The sequence below is a fragment of the Cyrtonyx montezumae genome, unplaced genomic scaffold (assembly GCF_038088225.1).
Source record: "Cyrtonyx montezumae isolate F1298 unplaced genomic scaffold, pur_monq_1.0 scaffold_0, whole genome shotgun sequence".
Classification (NCBI taxonomy): Eukaryota; Metazoa; Chordata; class Aves; order Galliformes; family Odontophoridae; genus Cyrtonyx; species Cyrtonyx montezumae.
In genome coordinates this window covers 39,319,118-39,333,758 of record NW_027071824.1, presented here as the reverse complement: position 1 = coordinate 39,333,758, position 14,641 = coordinate 39,319,118, and positions in this window count along the sequence as shown.

Here is a 14,641-nt window from a genome sequence, read left to right as displayed (position 1 = left end):
GCATCGTAGATACATTACACCAGAGTGAAAAAGGCACCTAAGTCTCCATGCAAGTCCAACCAGGAGAATTGTTCTTCTCACCATTGTAATTGTAATGCAGGGTTTGGGGGGGCACTTCTAGTCAAAGTGATACTGTGTGGCCCTGGTCTCAAATCCTCCAATCCCAAAGTTGTGTTTTGCTTTTCTCATGCATGTGAGTAGGTGCACTTTTGGGAGAAACTGTTCAGCAGGACTTCCAGTCTAGCCTGGGAAGGTCAGAAGAGCAACGCTACCTTTCTGGAGGTTTTTCTTTCTTGGCGTTGTGTAGGTTTTACAGGGCAAAACAATGAATAAGAAGAAGATCCTGTTCCATTTGGCAAGTTGTCAGCTGTGTATCATGACAAGCGATTTGTTTAATGTCACATATCCATGGTGATATCGGTATGCCTTTTTGCTCTCTGTTGCTTTGAGTTTAGATCCTTTTTAAAGCCAAGCACACATCATATCACAGCCCTGCAAATGCCCTTTCCTATTTTCGGCTTTCAGATGTTGGAATCTGGTATCATATGCCAAAGTGAGTTATGGAGAATTGTCAAGAAACTGCCAGAAGCAATAGAAGGCATGTCACAGCCTCTGTGACACCTCACTCATATAAAACACATCAGGTATTTACAGCCCACATGCAATGATGCAGGCATGATGGAACTTTCTTCATCAGGGGCTGCGGTGTTGCCTAGATAAAGCTCAGCAGAGTGATATAAGACATATTTTCGTTGTTACATGGTTTGTGGCTGCAGCACAATAGGAACACAATCAATTGGTTTCTTTCCAGGAAATGGCTGGAAGACTTGGTGACAGGCAGCTAAGGGAATGCAGGACAAAGCATGAGACCATCGTCATGGAGCTGGTAGCAAGCTGGATCTCATGCATGCCACTCCCAGTTTGAGCCAAGTGTATTTAAAGCTATCCTGTCACCCATGGTTTACAAAGGCATCTGCATACCTGAGTTGGTTCCTCAGACAAACAAGAAAGCAGGCAGTGCATAGCTGGAGAATGCAGGAGGAGGGTAGGGTGAGGATGGAGCAGCAGAGCTTACAGATATTCTCCTCAGTGAGGACCTCGAGTGAAGCAGATATCAGAAAGTGATCGCTCAGCCTATTCAGGAAGAGCCACTGAGAACAATTAAACATGACAATGGAAAAGTGAGGAAAAATGGTCCTCACTTGGGTGTTAATATTTTATATGAGAAAGTCACAGGGGAATAGAATCCAGTTTCCGGCTGCAGCCCTGCTCACTCCTTCCAGGCTGGAACACTGCTGTAACAGAGAGGAAAATTATACAGGGTAATCCCAGATGGTGTCTTTCCAGATATTTGTTGGATATATTCAAGTCAACTGAATAATTATTATTCTAGGGATCTGCCTCTGGAACCAAATGAACAATGAGTTTCTGGGAAATATGTATCTCAAAATCCATTTTTAAATTTTTTTTTATTTTTATTTATTTATATTTTTTTTTACAATTCCAAATATAATCTGTAACTCTGTGTGACTTGCTTCTCCCACATCACCCCTGAAGGTGAGTTTCTATGTGTTCCCTCCCACACTGACACAAAGCAGTCAGGAAAACCCAGTTCAGGACATCTACTAGGGTTATCTGATAGGAAATTTTATATTAGAATGATATCCTGGAAGAAATGCCCTTTCTGTAGAAATGATTAAGCTATTGTATTGGAAGACAAGCCATTATTTTCTGGCTGCTCTCACTTCTGTCTTCGTCACAGCTTCCTTCAATCCCACCCTTCCCTGAGCACTTGGCACTTGGAAAGGACAACTGTGGTGCAGGATGGATCCAGCTCTTGGCTCCACCAGCAGCACGGCTGCTGCCTCTTTTACTGCCCATCCCTAGGAAAAACAATGAGCTTGGCAAATTTGCACCATATAGGTTCCTGGTAATCACAGAAGTACTTTTGGTTTCTCAGCATGCCTTTCCCCGTGTTCCCTTTTTCAGATCAGTGGGTATACTGCCCGTGGGATAAAACACAAGTTTTTTGGCTAGAGGAGGTGTTTCTTTTTCTGATGTATTTATTGAGAGACCTATTATTCTTAAAACAATTTGGGTTGGACACAAGGTTATCTATGGGCCTGGGTATGAGATCCTCCAAGTATCCAAGCGGGAAGGGATGACCTTAGCAAGCTCTGCTGTTTGACTAGCACCAAGGCCATGGTAGAATACATAAAATTAACTTGGTTCAATTCATTCAATACAAGCATCCAAAAAACATCACAGCTCTTCTCATCTGGTTCAACACCAACCAGGTGTTCCACAGCGCTCAGCATAAGCCCTTTTGTTTCAACAATCCTTTCTCCTTGGGAATGCTGCAGCCTGGTGAAGTGATAAGGTTGTTGTGCTTACTGGTAGTTGTTTACTAGTGCTTACTACTGCTTACTAGTAGTGGTTATTCTGCTGAGAATAGTGTTTAGCTGCCTATTTGTTAGTAACAAATCTTTATGAAAAACAAAGAACTACCCATGGCAAGGAATGCCATTTTGACATGAGTTAGAGGGTTTCATTGTCTTACATCCCATCTTTGTGTGCCAGGAACAGAAGATGTAGGAGTCAAAATGGTCTTCTAAATCAAGAAACATGGGCTATGCAAATTGTGTTGCTCTCTCTCTCCCCACCTTTTCCTGTTTGTTTAGATGGCGCAAGATGCTGATGTGTTTTGCAGTGGTGATAATGAATGTGGTTTTGCACCCTTCATCTATATTGTCTTATATGTGTGAGAAAGTCTTGGGATGGGAGACAAGTTCCATCTTTTTGCTGTCATGTGCTCTCATCACTTCAAGACTATGTAATCAATGACAAAGTTCATCCCTAAATACAATTTTATTACAAATTATTTTATTTGAAAATAAAGTTTTGTAAAAGATAGGAACTCTTACTAAGAATGCTACTTTGTGAACAGGTTCAGGAGGATACAAAAATAAACTCATAAATACACAAATCACCAATCAAGCATCATCCCATTGTATTCTATCACACAGAATCCCAACATGGACCTTTTGTGAACCTCTTTACTTTTAGGCATCAGTGGGAAAAAGATATAAAAAAAGGAAAACATTCATGTCACTTCAAGAAAGTGGTAGGTAGTAGCTTCTGCAGTAAGCCAAATGACACCAGGTTCAAATTTAGCACAGAGATTAAGAGCAGTCACCAGCTAGGCTGTATGAAAACAATTTTGTTCCGTTTGGCCACTGAGACAAGTAATAATAATATTGTTTTAGGTCAACAAAGGCTTCTTAAAAATGTTCAAGTAGAATGAAATGTTGTATTTAATTAAAAACTGTTAGAAAGTAAAGTACATACTTCTAAGTATGTATATTAGACTTGGATGATTACACCCCAAGTGTTCATTGCATATATTCTATAATTAATTGAACTGGTAGTTAACAAGTAATTTATTTAAAGTCCACAGAATAATTGAAGTTTGTTATTAGAATGATTAGGAGTTCTATCAAAAAGGAAGATTTATGATTACAAATAAAAATCCCAGTTCAGAATGCATTTATAGAAATGATTAACAGTCACATTTTTTAGGCAGATCATTTCACACAGTTACCCTATTTTCTTTCATCTGTGTACAAATGTTTTATTTCAAATCAATGAGTCTAAGCAGGAAGTAAAATACTTCTCAGTATGAGTAAGGGTGACAGAATCTAACTTCTCAGACCACCAACTGAGCAAATTGATTCAACTTAAACACAACGATGGGGCCGGGTTTCCAGGTGGTTGCATCTTTACAGCATGACAGTCCACTTGAGACACTGAGCTGTGTGAGCATCTAGCTTGGAATTTAATAGTAACCAATCTGAAATCTGATTGTATTATTCCACTGATTAAGTCCATGTTTTACCTTTACGGTTCCAATATTTATGATACGAGTAAAATGTTAGTGAAATTAACATAATGTTATAATGGAAATATTCTGTTACTGCACTGAGCAACAATTTCGTTTTGGGTAAGCAAATACTTTAGGCATGCTCATTGGACCTCATGCAGCAGAATCTTCCTAAATCACAGGAGAAATACTGACTCCCATGGGGCTCTTCAAGGGTTCAGTGAACAGCAAACAAGCATGCACTGAAACAGTGTTGTATTATGTTGCAAACCAGTTCTATAATATAATCATGACAGTTGCTAAGGCTTCTCCGGCATCCTTGGCACTTTTAATTTTACTTAAATAAATGGGGAAGTAGTTTAATCCTCTTGATGATGATAAAGGGTTACAGGCAGCTGTGGTGTTGGTCATGTGCCACACATAGTCAGCAGACAGTTGCAGTTTCAGTTACACTTTCTTCTTTGATTTGATTATGTTTTTCTCCTAAATTAAATAATTGCAATGTGTGTACTGTGTGGTGATGGCAGCAGCACTCATTCCAGGCTTTTTAAGAATATGCTGTGGTACTTGAGGATCTTATAAGAAGTTGAGCCTTCCAGTGCATTCACCATTTTAGTTAACTTCTTTTGCATACGCCTTCTCCATTTTGGAGAATGAAGGATACACGAATCATTCCACTATTGCCCATCTCTTCAGCGGATTTTCACTGCATTTCTTTAGTTACAGGCTTTACAGAGCCTGTAATCCAAACCTCTATTTTGAGACTCTATGTTTCAAGTTGGGTCTCATCTCAATCCAGTACTTCACATCAGCTGTCTCTGGAACAGCAGTATTTTATCTCATTTATTTGTGGCAAGGGTTAATCTCACACAGACAGGCCATTCTTGGTGTGTAAGATACCTATCTAGGCTTCTCCCTTCCTGAGTGCTAGCTGCAGACAAGGCTTGCTGTTATTCCTCTCGAGATTAGTTACACACTTTCTATGCGGATTACTTCTTGTTTTCCTTCAGCCTTTCATTTTGTCTGGCACCAGGCAATGCTGTTTCCACTTGTGTAAGTAGCTGTTTTTTGGGCTGTGGGATCCTCAGGTGACAGACTAAATTTCAGCATGTTTCAAGTTTTGCTCTGAAACTTGTACATCTGGATGCCTAAAAAACAATGAAAAACCAAGATACGAATATAAACAATTCAAAATAGTTCAGATTTCCTTAAGTTAGTTAAATCTCAAGTTTTGTGGCCTCTTATTTGGAATCACAAAGATAAAGGCTGTTTTCTGATCAAGCATACCTACCTGAATTCTGCAAAATTATGATATTGTGATTTTTTTTCAATGATTAATTTTGCTTGAAGTTGTTTTTAGGACGGCACAGAAGATGTAGGTGATTTTTCACACATTGCTGTTCTTGTGCGTCAGCCTGATGATATCACACTCAAGCACTAATAATACTACTACATAAATTAGCACTTTACAGCTTCGGTGCATAACACCAGCACTACCTAATTACTCTAGAATTGAGCTTGCACTCTTTTCCTTTTAAATGAGAAGCTGATGGATTCAAATGGTGATATGTAATCAGAAAAGAAAACAAGACCTTTAACAGCCTAGTTAGTGGTTTCATCAACAGATCAGGAGCCAGAGTATTTATTCTCCCTCCTCTCCCCCACCTTCCCAGTTCTAGCAGTGTAATGAAATTCTGTCTTAAGCACCCAAATTCCTTTTTCATTGTGAATGTCTCAAACAGAGCTAGTTTGTCTTTCTTTAAAATGGGAAAAGTAGTGCCCCCCCTCCTAAAAAGTGCCTTGCAGCGACCTTTTTTGGTGTGAATATATGAGTATTATTACTGTGGCCTTAGATAATTTATGTAAAAATATTTTAAAACTATTCTAGGTTTCTGCTTTATTTTCAGTTTGTGAGTTCCTGACTATCTTGATTTCTCTTAGAAAATCGTTATCACCATCAGCTTCAACAGAGGCAAGTTCCAGGAACGTTCAGTGTCACAGTAAATAAAGTTCCTTTCCAACAACCTCCCATCAACAGTTCCTTAAGCCCTCATTCCTGCCCAAGCAAAACTCTCCTCGCTCTTCTATGCCTTCTCTGTGTCCTAAATACTCCTCTCCCAGTGCCTCTTACCAATTACCCCACAAGGCACTTGCTTCCTTTCTGCTCCAGGATGAATTATTCGTGATGAATTGAACTTTCAATCCTCATAGCTCCTGCCCATGAAGATCACTGCAATTTTCCTTCCAAATAGCCCATTTCCTAAAGCTATGTGCAACATCCCTCACTTGAAAAAAAAAAAAAGAAAAAAAAAAGTTGCAGCAGTCTAACAGCAGATGACCCATTGTAGGGAAGTTATATCCTTTGATAACTTCTTTGCATAACCTCATTCTTTCCTCCAGATGCTGACATCCCAATAACCAATTTCCATTCATACAGAAAGTGTTAAATCCAACAATTTCCCTGGTTATAAATCCACATACAATAAAACAAATATCCTACAGTCTTCTCTGGTATGGAAGCTGTGTAGTAGTAAAATGAGTATTTATTAAGGCTGTTACATTTGTCTGAAATTGTCTTCAACATCTTTTGTGAAATATTTCCTCAAAGTAGTTGGCCTATTCTTCTACCTCTTGCAATTGCCTGCTCTTCATATTTCTCCTTGCCATTCCAGTGTCACGTCAGGAAGACTACTAACCATATACATGTAGCTTACATTCCTCTAGGAGTATGAGAAATATTTCCTACTCTGCATTTTAATTCAGAGATTTTCTAAAAGTCATCATATTTGAGGATAAAACTCCTGCCTGTTTACAATGTTTTATGAACATTTCATTCATTGTCTTCAGTGTATAAATTCTCAAGGCTAGTTGATTGCTTGGGAATATTTATGTAGCTTGCAGAATAAAACAAACAGCTCAGTGACTAATACTGGCTTATATTGATTGTATAGCTCTGATTAATGCTATTTTTAACTATAATGTTTGGTTCATTGCTGCTCATGTACTATGGCTAGCTATCCCTGGCTCAATTTTTGTTAGCACAGCACAAGGGAACTTGATTTGAGAGAGAACAAATAGCTGAAAGGATATCTGAAATTCAGTCACACATATTATGCTTGAATATAGGTACTTAGAGCACAGAAAAAAGCTGCTGGTACAGTACGTTCAGTATTTGCCTACTAGCGATGCCAACAATAATATCTTCTAGAGAACTCATAATGCATCTGGCACTGAACAATACCATACTTTGAGAAGGATTCCCTTGCGGTCATACAACTGAGGAGACTTTAACGCAGTGTACCTAGGCAGTCATATAATCACTGATGGAGATGTAAAACTGAAGGATTTCTGTTTTAACACAGCTGAGTCTTGAATATTGTAAGCTGAAGACTTGTTATTTTCTGTAAAACAGACAATGTGGTACCTCCCTGGCTCATATCATCATTTTTGCTGATTACAGCAGTTAATAGGCTAACTCAATTTACATCAGCTAGAAGACTGTTTCCTGCATTTATTTTCTGTATGTCTGTCTACTCTGTTCTGGTGGTAAACTAAGCTCTTCGCTATGTTACAAGTTTATGACTAGTTTTCCACAGATTGATAAGCTATGTCCATTTGCGGGTATTTTTTTTTTAATTTAACAACATACACAAGCATGCTATCTGTTTCATCTCAACGTATATGCTTGTATTCTTTCTTCAAAAATGTTCATTTTGCTGTGTAAAGATGCTGAGAGCCTAAGATGCCCTGAAGTCAGACAAGGGAAATAGCGCAGGATGTGGCAGGGCTGCCCTCTACAAGGTCATGTGATTTACTATGTAGGCATATTTCTCTTCCACACCCCATTAAGGGTGCTTAAAATAAACTTTTTATCAATACTTCACATAATCCCATCGCAGTATTTTCTGTCTTCCATTTTTTTTTTTATTTCAGCTTATTTTCTGGGTTTGACCACTGAAGCACACTGAGCAGATGTCTTCATTAAGCTGTCCACACTGATGCCTCGATCTTTTTATTGAAGGGTTACAATTAATTCAGGACCCATCTTTGTATACAAGTAGTTAAATCATGTCTTCCAAGACACACAATTCTGTACTTACGTGCTCTGCATCCCATCTGCCACGGCATTCCTCAATTACTTGTTTTTGTCAAGGCTTAGGTGTCCCCTCACCCACCAGCCTCGTCTCGACTGCTACTCCTGCGTAGCCATCCTTTATGGTATGTCCTCAGGAAGTTTACTGAAAAACATTGCTGTATGTATTGATCCAGGAGACTGAAGTTATCGAGGAGAACTGAGTATTATTCCTATTCCAGCCTTTCGTGCTAGATTTTCATCCACCACGGGCAAGATGTTGCCTCTACTCCTGGGAAATGGCTTTGCTTGTTAGCCCTCCGTGAAAGGTCTTATTCAAAGCCTTTTCAACTGCTTAAGTAGGTTCCTTTGGTTACCCATTATCTTGCATTTTGCTATCACTTCACAAAATTGCTCAGACTCTAAACCTTCTTTGTTTTTACAAAGCATTTGTTGACTCAGAGGTTCTCACTGCTAAAGGATGCTTTTATTTCTATGTCCCACCAAGGCAAGTGAGCTCCAGGCACATTTTACTGCAGCGATGAAGGGGACCTACTTTATAAACCAAATTCACCCAAAAGGCTGATAGTTTCTGTGCAAACAGCACTCTCTTCAGAAGCAATTCTCTCATTCACTTGAGAGCATCAGAAATAAAATGGGGAAACCACACAAACTAGGGTGCATCCAAGTACTCACATCCCAGGGCTGGCTGAGGGCTCACTTTTAACTCAAGGATCCCACGCTTGTATGACTAATTTTGACACAGGCCTCTCAGCATCTATCACTAGCAGCTGCTGCTCTGTGTGGGCAGGTGAGGTGTGCTGCTTCCTGACCCCATGCTTCTCAGCAGCAGACTGGCCACTTGCAGCCTCCTTCTCCCCTCGCTGGATTGCTGTGGCCCAGAGAGCAGAGGGGGTACATCTGGGGCCAGCAGATATCCTGTGGGAAGCAGAAGAAAGGCTGGGCTGACCCCAGGCCTGGCCAGGCTGGACTGGCAGCCCATGGATTTTTGAACTCCCTCTTCATGCTAGGTGCTTGTCAGTACTAGTCAGTATTATTTAACATTTACTGTGAGGGCAGGGAGACACTGAAACAGGTTGCCCAGAGAGACTGTGAATGCACCCTCCCTGTAGACATTCAAGGCCAGGCTGGATGGGGCTTTGAGCAACCTGGTGTAGGTAGACGTGTCTCTGCCTATAGCAGGAGGGTTGGAACAAGGCAATCTTAAATGTCCTGTCCAACCCAAACCATTCTATGATTGTATGATTATTTTATTTGCATCTTCCTTCCCTAATGAGATTTAGAGGGTTTTTTTGTTTTGTTTTGTTTTGTTTTGTTTCGAGTGGTGGTGTTTTGTTTTTTTTCTTCTGTTTTTAAGTGCTGGAAATGGGTGGGGGCTCAGCTCACAGCAGAAGCTTTGAGAGTGCTAGCGGAGATAAAGCAGTCGCTAGAAAATTTAGCACCGCAGTGTCAGGCTGCAAAGACTCAGTGGCAAGGTTTAAAATATGTGCAGCCAGAGAGCTTCATCCAACGCTGTAGTCCACTCGCTGTTGATTCAGATGGAGTTAGACTGTCCTTGTCAGTCCTGTGAGATGCCAGAATATACACTTATATAGACAAGGCCACTCTGCCTCAACTGGCAGATGTTGCAGTTTTGAAGGTTGTTTTGTTTACTACTTGTTGGCTTTTGCTAGCAAAAGATAAGGGGTTTAAATGAACAAGACCAGCTGTGAATCTGGTCAAGATGTGCCAGAAAAGGCAGGAGGGAGATGGAAGTCTTGTTTGGGGCAAGGTTGGATCACTTATTTTGCTGACTCAAACCAAATGGAGCAGCTGTATGGTAGAATTGCTGATCCTCCCAAGTAACACATATTCTGATAACTTCTTCATTATTACAGGTTGCAGAAAGAAGAGATGCAGTAAATCCTGTCCTAATTCTATTCCCTCAATAGCATGTATCTTGGAGCATTAATCATAATCTGTTGCTGGTACTTGATATCATGACTGTTTCCAAAAACATTTAGTTCATGGGATTCCAGTTTGGCAAATAAAAAGCCTTAAAACTTTTTACATTCACTTCCACATTAACCTCATCCTAGAGCTGCCAAATCCGACATGCTAAAAGTAAATGGTTCTCAGGTTAATTTTAAGGCACTCTTAAAAAGCATTACCCTTCCCCCCTTTCTATAAAAGAATTTTGCAGTTAGTTTTGATGATCTATTTAGAATCTTTCTCTGCTTTTGAGGTTATTTTTGTAATCTAATTTAAATTTCTACTCCTTGGAAGGCCTGCTAAGAATTCATAATTGGTTCATGGAACAGTAAATATACATTGTTTTAAAGGCAAAAAATAGTGAAACAGAACAAGCAAGTTAGAATGGAATTTGTTGCCATGTTTCTAGCAGTGCAATCTTTTTTCTTTAACTGAATGCTGTACTTAATTTGTTTTCCATAGCTCTTTACCCCTTTCTTCCACATACGTTTTTTAATTATTTTTGGGACTGTGGTTTTACAAAATTTGTTTCACTCTTTTCACTCCTCTATTCCTCTCACAACTTCCTGAAAACCAAGAAATTGGTTTATTTCTCTAATAATTGCAAAGTGGAGTTTATATCAAAGAGATTCAAAATGCAAACAAGTTATGTCATTCAGAAGAGGCATCTGCACTGCTTATGACTGATGATTCCCTTCATTGTAATGAATTCTTAAGTGTTTTGACCAAAACAATTTTTAAAATTGTGTTAACTTTGATATAAATTTGGAGGCTGTTGTATAATGCAGGAGAAATCACCAAGAGAAACATCCTACATATGGAACAGTTGATGGGATTTAATTATTTATTTTTATTAAAATTAAACTTTTGTTATATATGTTTCTAAAACTTCTTGTTAGCACCATGTTGGGAAATGTACAGAAGCCTTTCAAGAACAATGAAATCGTGATGCAGCTTGTAAGAGCTTTGAAGGAAAACTGAGGCTTAATCTTGTCAATAAGCACTTTATAAGGACTACTTGTACAGTAGTTCTTCCCATACAAGCACTCATTGCCCCAGTTAAGGGCTGTACAAATGCAATATCTGCAAAATCAATCCCAGTTTACGCAGCACCCATTGAATAAAAAAAAAAGTGTGTGTAGTACTGGTTTATCTACATTCTCAATGTCTCTCAGTTGTTTTAGCATTTGAAATGAAGTACAAAATTATTATACGGCAATGTAAGTAGAGACCTATTAATCTAACCCCAGAGATTATAAAATTATTTGTCCTAGTTTGGTGGAAAAGAAAACAGGATGCACAAAGTTACTTGGGCACCTCATTGAGATCAAGTAATTTCACTGTGCACTGACCATCTACACAGATGCTGGGATCCTTACGTCTTTACACCTTTACATCTTTAGCTTTTGGTCTGAATATTTGGCCTCCTGTCATCTGCTCTAAAAACTGCTTAGGAACTTTCAAATTCAGTGATTTATCATATGAGTCATAGAAAGAATGGATGAAGCTGCTGCTTTTTTTCTCTTTTTCTTTAATTAATCAGTCATTTTAACATAGCTTTGTTTCTGAAAATAAATGGCCTATCGGTACTTTCGGTACTTGTCTGCTTTGGAAATCAAGAGGGGTTTTTTTTAGGTGCCTGAAGCTGTGTGTAGTGTTCCAGACTGGAGAAGCAATGCAGTTTTGAAGTTAATTCCCTTGTTGCCTCTGTTCACCATGCTCTGTTTTAGTTAGCAAAGTGGTTTTGATATGCGTTAACTAAATTTTTTCCTTTCAGAGAAACTAAACCAGAAGCTTCACTCTGCTTGTACATTAACAACACTTTGACTGCCAGTGACAGCCCAAGTTTGTAAGTGGTCCTTTGTGTGACTCAGCTCAGGGGATGGGACTAAACCTAATCAGAAATCTCCCTGGCTGCTTGAATTACAGATATAGGGGACAAAAGTACCAACAACTTTGACTGATTTACCCACATCTACCAAATTACCAACTTACTAGCTAATTATAAACATAGCAAGAGATTTTTGAAATATAATTCTGGCTCCCCTAACTGGCAGTTTGGCCTCTTGCGTGCATTAGGGACTTTCTGCATGCCTCTTCCAATTCAGTGGAAGAATAAGTCAATATTTCTCTCTGGCTTAATCACTTGGAAACTACATCACCTCAAATTAAAATTGTTTTTTCCTATTTACAAAACTAGAAACAGTTTCTAGGGGCTCTGCTCCTCCCACACTGCTTTCTTCTTTTCCATCACGATTCCAGTGCTCAGATAACAAAGCACCATCCACAGGGCAATGCAGGTGGAGACACATTGGGAGGATGTAACTGCCCACCACACGTTTAGATCTCTTTTCACAGAATCAGGTGAAAAAGATAGTACTTAATACCTTTAAGAAACAGCTGCCTGCCTGACAAGTACAAATTATACTTCATGTTCCTGTAATTTGACCAGTCGACACCTGGTCTAAAACAAGTGATATACTGTTAAAAAAGAATTCCAAAACCACATCTAACACACAGACATATCATTTACAGTATGAAATAAACAGGCAGTTAAATAGCCATCTGCCCCCCAACCCTCCAGAACCCTCCTCAGTCCTCAAAACTTTACAAATAAGATTAAAAAAAAAAAAAACAAAGAAAATGGAGGTAAGAGCAGAACAGTATATGTTTACGGAACTGTTCTTTTTTTAAATTAATGTTTGTATAAATCAATTTTCAGTTTCTGAATCATCATAAAACTGGAAACATCTTAGCATGAAACCAGAAAAATAAACATTAACGAGATAGTCTCCATCAAAATGAGTGTGTTTTATCGTGGCCAGTAAATTTAAGTACTGCTTTAGTTTTGTGTATATAAATAAGAAAACTGGAATACTCAGGTGACATTGGTTTAATAACTTCTGCTAAGAATTATTCTTTAAATTCTGTTTGCTGCCAGAACGGAGTGTAGGTGCTCAGCAGACCAAAACCAAAAACAAAACAGTAAATAATTGTCCAAGAAAGTAGTTTTGAATTGTGGCACTTGGAGTAATAACAGCTTGGCTCACTATAATACAATACAGAATTGAACCAGCTTGGAGGAAAAAAAAAGGAAAGAAAAAATTCCTGCTGAAAAAGGACGTCTCCATACATCAGAAATACGCAGGTAAAAAGAACTCAAGAGAGTGAGAACTTAACACCAGAGCAAAGAAGGAAAGAGTATGCAAGATTCAGTGGTTACCTCGGAAGAAAAGAGTTTATAGGTTGATGGTGGGAAAAGTGCTTCCTTAGTCTACTTTATGTGGAGTCAGCTAAGCAAACTCAATTCCCCTTTCTTTGCTGTCTAAGTAAAAATCATCCAAGCTTAAACAGGTTTAGGACTGATTCAGTCCTCTAATTTCATGAGGGCAAGGATGTACATCAGAAGAGAGAGCAATTAAAGAACTTCTGCACATTTGTCTCCAAATTGGGAACAGCTGCACACAGTACTACGTTAAAGGCAAGTACTATTGTCTTCAAAGAAAAGCAGCTGGGATTGCTCTTCACAAGGCATTAGGTGGGTAGTCTGAGGATGTCTTTTATAGCTGGAGCCACAGACTGAGTGAGGGAAGCATGTTACATGTTGTTATGTTGTGTTACATAAGAACTATTGGCCCCAAGAGGTGCTGAGCATGAGCCAACCCTCCTGATCTTGTTAGGGCTACTTGTGTGTATAAGGGCTTGTCTACACATAAAGCTATTTCTGATTAATGCCACATGTGAATGTTCTGGCCACACATGACATTAATCAAGAACAATTAATCAGGAACAACTCCATGTGTAGACAAGCCCAAATTTAATGTGAGGGTGGTCACAGGATGGTGCTCTATAGAAGAGAGATCTCAGAGCAGATGAGTAATTGCTTTGCCATTTCCATGTGGATAATAATACCCTCATAGCAGGGAACAAATAGATGTTTGAGAATTAATTTTTCATTGCTACGTATAACACCCCCTCCTATCTTCCATCATCAACAATATGCAGTCCCGTGAACATAAGAGTGGATCACTAAAATGGGCATCTCTTGCTGACTGGAATGTTTGACATTAGGCTTTGTATATGTTTCTGGATAATGGTTTTATTGGCCAAAGGTGTAAGGAAGTACATTTACTCCATCCTACGAAAGAGTAATCTCACAGAAACTAACAACTTGTCACTAAATGGTTTTATTTGTTTAGGATAAATTTGAGTTACATTTTCTTCATTAAAAGCAAAATACTGTTAGTTTAAGGCTGTTGACGAATGCTTATCTGGGCAGCTTTTAAAGTCTGGAATGGTTCAATGCACCACAGAATAACCTCTTCCTGTTACAATTGTGAGAGCCTCTTGAGTTGGGGCTGACAGGAAACAAGAATATTCTGGAGATTGTTTGATGTGCTCAGGGAATTTTCCAGTAATAGATCTGGCTTCCAAATTATCTGTCACACTGTTTTTATGCAAGGTCTTCTCTGTACCATTTTGTAAGAAGCTGATAACCCATACTTAGCTCACTGTGGCTGTGACCAATATATTTGTCCATTTCTTTTCCCTGCCTTTTGCTGCTTAGACCAAGAAACCACTGCTTTGGCTCTGCACCTGTTTGGGATCATAGAGCATTGGGTGCACTCTGCTGGAATGATTTGCTTTTTCTACTCAGAATTTTGAGTAGATCTCATTCCAGTATATAATTTCTTACG